This window comes from Triplophysa rosa, linkage group LG9, assembly GCF_024868665.1.
Source record: "Triplophysa rosa linkage group LG9, Trosa_1v2, whole genome shotgun sequence".
NCBI lineage: Eukaryota > Metazoa > Chordata > Actinopteri > Cypriniformes > Nemacheilidae > Triplophysa > Triplophysa rosa.
This window is the reverse complement of record NC_079898.1, coordinates 6,863,323-6,868,902: the sequence shown is the minus strand read 5'-3', so window position 1 is coordinate 6,868,902 and position 5,580 is coordinate 6,863,323.

Below are 5,580 nucleotides of genomic sequence, written 5' to 3'. Positions count from 1 at the left end.
TCACGTTTTCACCACTGAGACAGAGAAGAATAGCTAAGATTTTGACCAGCCCCAATCTCACATACACACATGAGGGCATTAATATGGCTGATCTGATCGGAGATGGACAGCCGCATGATTGTGCACCCATCACCGAGAGAGCATCCAAAGTAAGAGAAGATCTGTCTGCGGTGCCATTGACAACCCCACCACCAGTTATTACATTGTTCACAGATGGTTGTTGTTTCAGAGCAGAGGATGGGAGCCTGAAGGCAGCCTATGCAGTAGTTGAACAGTTAGGAAGCTCATTAGTGACCAGAGATGCAGGGAAGTTAGAAGGGAAACAGTCAGCACAGAGAGCAGAGATGATAGCAGTGACAAGAGCCATGCACTACGCTGGTGAGAACCGTGTAAATATTTATTCCGATTCCGCTTATGTAGTGACAGCTGTTCATGTTGAATTTCCCTTATGGCAGAGGTGTGGTTTTATCACATCCTCAGGTCGAACAATCACGCATGCATGCGAAGCCATAGACCTTTTAGAGGCTCTGATGATACCCACAGAAGTGGCAGTAATTAAGTGTCCAGGTCACTCCAAGAGTCTCTTTCAAATTTTTGAGCATGCAGGACTGCCTTTAAAGTCCAACAATATACAGTATATTTGATTACTTTTGAAATTTGACCATTGCTCAGCTCCCGTGGCATCATGGGATAGATAAGTGTCCATCCGATCCACACTCGCGAATATCGGCAGAAGTAGTAGACCATCCGGGTATTTCTCGCCTACTGTTTTTTGCATACTGAGGATTCGGACATACTATTCATGACTCATGCTTATTTTTGCCTACTATATAGAATGGAAGTAGGCAATTTTGGACGCAGCCTGAGTTTTTGGTTTCAGAACAGCTGATTTGAGTTAGTTCAATCAACTCTGGGTAGGCTTACCTTGAGTTAAGCACGTGCACCACAACTATGAAAAGCCATGATCAATGGAGCTCCGATATTACGATTCACAATTGCAACGGCACTAAAAAAGCAACATGGTGGCAGAAAGCTTTTGAGGGCGCGGCACACTTTCCTTATCGCTCTGCATGTGGATTTACTGATGTGCTTAATAAGTGTGTTTAAATTAATAAATAGATACATGTACAAATAAACAAATAAATAAATCAGAAAATGAATGAATGCAAAGAAGAAGAAATAATAAAAAAGTTCTTATGTTCTCAGTCCCCATCAGAGCTCTAGTGATAAATGTAAGACGTCACAGTATATAGGACACTTGTTAGGGCGTGAGGCCCTCATGTCACTGTCAATCTGATCGCCGGTTCGAATCCTGCTTGGTGCAGATTTGGGTAGGAGTAGCTGAACGTTTAAATTGATTATTTATTACTTTTATCTGTTAATTTCTGCATTTATGTCTGTATTTATTAACACATTTATTCATGCACTTTATTTAAACACTTTATTAGGTCATTTCTCATCCTCCATAGAAAACTACCATTTGTGAAAAAATGTAAGGAATCTGCTCTGATGTAATATACGGCCACGATGGCTGATGTTATTGATGTTAGGATGGATGAGATATGTTTTGATATATCTAATTCAATGTAAAGAAAAATGGTACAGTTTTAATACAAATGCAAGGGGAAATGATAAAATTCCACTTGGGTCCTAAATTCCTCTCCTGAAGTCAAAGTAACTTACATCCCTATGAGTGAATGTAGACTCTTCATGTACAGGATCCTCTATAAAAGAACATGACATTTTAGTCACTGAGATGGTCTCTGTGTCATCAAAATGGGTACCATGAATGACTGTATTAATGAATGAATGAATGAGGTACACCATTGCGCTTTTAAATAGGGGAGGAGATCGAAAAAAACTCTGGGTTTATCAAAGAAAACCTGCTCCCGACCAGGTTAGGTTCACATAGTAAGTTACTATGGTAACTGACTCTGAGTATAAGTTACCTCTCCTTTAGAAACGGGCTTGACTTACCCCGCTTTCTCGAGTTTGACACATAGCATTCTGAAACGGAAAACCCAGAGTTTCCCTCATTTCAGGGTTAACATACTCAGAGTTTTCACTAAACCTCCTTTCTGAAATGGGCCCCAGCTCAGTGCTGATATGATGGGCTTGGTTTTTCCCTAAATGTTAACCTGACCCAAGGAAAATGTGTTGCATAAGGATGTTTCATAAGAGCACAGCATCATTTCTGACTGTTACGACATAGCTTTAGTTTAAATATACTTTCACATCCAAATGTCTTTTAATTAATGGATTTCGCTTGGTGAAAATCCTTATGCATGTGAGAGAGACATGATATTATTGTTATGACGTACCATGCGCTCTCTCGGGTCTTGTCTTTGTTCCCGCCCCCTCGTCTCCTCGTTAATGATTTCATGCTCTACAACTGTTCCCCTCTTGATTTGGTTCCCTATTTAGTGCCCCGGTGTCTTCTGTCTTGTGCTGGATCATTTTGCTTCGTTTGTTCCTTGTAACCCTCCCGGTTTGTATTGCTGTGTTAATCTAGTTTATTTATTTGTAGTTAATGTCTAGTGTTGTATCTAGTCTTGTCTAGTTTAGTGTAGTCAGTCTATGTTTCTGTTTACCCTTCATGTTTATACCCTTGTTCTGTTGTTTTACCCCCTCGTGGGTTTTTGTTTTGTATTTATATTAAATAAGTTTTTTTGTTAACCTGGGGCCCGTTTCAGAAAGGAGGTTTAGTGAAAACTCTGAGTATATTAACCCTGAAATGAGGGAAACTCTGGGTTTCCGTTACAGAATGTAAGGTATGTCAAACCCGAGCCCGTTTCTAAAGGAGAGGTAACTTATACTCAGAGTCAGTAACCATAGTAACTTACTCGGTGAACCTAACCTGGTCGGGAGCAGGTTTTCTTTGGTAAACCCAGAGTTTATTTCCATCTCCTCCACCTTTTAAAGCGCAAGTGGTGTAACTCATCCATTCATTCATTAATACAGTCATTCATGGCACACATTTTGATCACACAGAGACCATCTCAGTGACTTACAGTGAGGGAAATAAGTATTTGATCCGCTGCTGATTTTGTAAGTTTGCCTACTTGCAAACAAATGAAGGGTCTATAATTTTTATGGTGGGTTTATTTTAACTGATAGACACAGAATATTAAAAAAATCAGGGGAAAAAAATGTTATATAAAGGTTATAAATTGATAATTGCTATGCTAACGGCGTTAAGTTAACTATCACTTTTGGTTTAGACTCTTCCAAGTAAATAACAGGAACAGGGTTATTGAGATATCAGGATAAGTTAGCAACGACAATAATAATTAACGAAAATAAAATACACTAATATTAGAGCGAAGTGATAAGAGCACTGATACAAACAAGCTGCCGGCAGCGATGCAGGAAACAGGAAGACATAATAGAAAAAACCAGAAGACAAGTTAAAACCAGAAGACATAATAGAAAAAGCTACAGGATATGGAGAAAATAATTTATGGTTGGAATGTATAATCACCACAGCCAGAGAACAAGGATTAGATGATTGTATAGGATGTGCTAACGCACGACCAAAACTCCATATAGAACCAGCTCCATTGTATCCTAATGATACATGGGGATATGGGTGTATGTTGGCATTAACACGTCAGGCAACACCACCAAATTGTACCACTTTAGCAGCAATATTTACACCTATCTCAAATCACTCTAAAACAGGACCATTCACACCACGACAAGCAAATTACACGTTTTAATATTACACGTAGCCCGCTAATAAGTAACCTAGAGGAAATAAACAGTGACTGGTGTAATCTGACAGTAATGGATAATGGGACACGAATAGGAACATGGGCTAGAGCAGGATTGTATTTTTATTGTGGAGATCGTAGACTGCTTACTAGAATACCTGAGGGAGCAAGAGGAGTGTGCGCTATGGTAAGGTTAGGAGCCCCGATAGCCCTGATAGGTGAAAGAACTGTGAAAGAGGAAAGCATGAGTTCAGCCACACTTGCCAGAAGACGTAGAAGACACATCCTAAGAAAAAGAGCAACAGGTTCAAGTGTAGATTTGTCATTAAACAGTCCAACTTACATTGATGCAATAGGAGTCCCGAGGGGAGTACCAAATGAATACAAATTAGCAGATCAGATAACAGCAGGATTAGAGAACATACCGATAATATCTGCATTTTTCCCAGTCACCCCTAACAAAAATGTAGATAGAATAAATTATGTACATTATAATGTGATGAGACTAGCAAACATGACAAGAGATGCTGTTGATGGTTTAGCGGAACAACTAGCACCGACTTCCCTGATGGCCGTTCAAAACCGTATGGCCCTGGATATGCTGTTAGCAGAAAAAGGAGGAGTGTGTTTTATGTTTGGGGATCTATGCTGTACTTACATTCCGAATAATACGGCCCCAGATGGATCGGTTACTAGAGCATTAGAGGGATTGAAGACATTGTCTGTAGAGATGAAGGAACATTCAGGTGTAGATAACCCTATAGAAGATTGGCTAGACAAGATCTTGGGGAAATGGAAAGCAGTGGTGATGTCTATTGTAGTGTCAATAGGAGTTTTCTTAGCTATATTGATTACCTGTGGATGTTGTTGTATTCCCTGTATTAGATCACTGTGCAATAGGTTAATTGTTACAGCTATTGAAAAGAAAGAATCTCCACCCCCATACAGTATGCCTTTGTTATCAAGTGATCTAGCAGAAGATGAAGGAGAAGATGATGTGTGACCTCTTACGAGGTCAAGAGAGGGAATTGTGGAAATATTTTTCAGTTAAAAGTATGATTTAATTATCAATATAATCAATAAGTGTTTTCTTTCATTAAATCATTAAGCTGTGTGCTTTTGTCATGTGCTTTCTATTTTACTCAGTGGAAAGTTACTGTGGCAAACGGAGTGAGACAGGATAAGTGGGGGTTGGAACCATAAATTTAACTAAGTCAACACACACACACACACACAGAGTCACACAGAAAAGAAATGTTATGAATCAATCCACTGCATATGTTTTAAGTATAATCATGAGTTGTGATGTGTTTTAATGAATCATAGGATTAAGAAACAACGCTACATAATTAAAAGCATTAGATGATTGAGTGTTTTCTTTTTACTAAAAGAATGTTAAGAATGTTGGTATGTTGTCCGGCCACAAGAAACTGTCTCTAGGGAACACTCCCCAAAAAGAAACTGTCTCTAGGGAACATTCCTCAAAACTAGTGACTGACCACAGGATGTAGGGCATGTGTTGTGGGAGATGTTGTTTTGCAGGAACTGACAAAGAAGGGCGAAGTCAGATGGACTGGTTCACGGTGATTGGTTGCTAGGGAGCAATGCTCCACAGAGAGAAAGGAGGAGTCAGAAGATGAGAACGACGTCACATACTGAATAAATATCTGTGTTTTTTGAATAATCTGGGTTGTTGGCTTTTGAGAGAGTGTGGAGAGTGACTGACAACCCAAAGCTTTGTTACCTTTTTACATCTGATAATAAACTTCTGTTAAATTTTGGAGAACGTCTCCGTGCAAATTTTTGAGCATGCAGGACTGCCTTTTAAGTCCAACAATATGTAATTTTGTTAGAAATTAAAACCGCC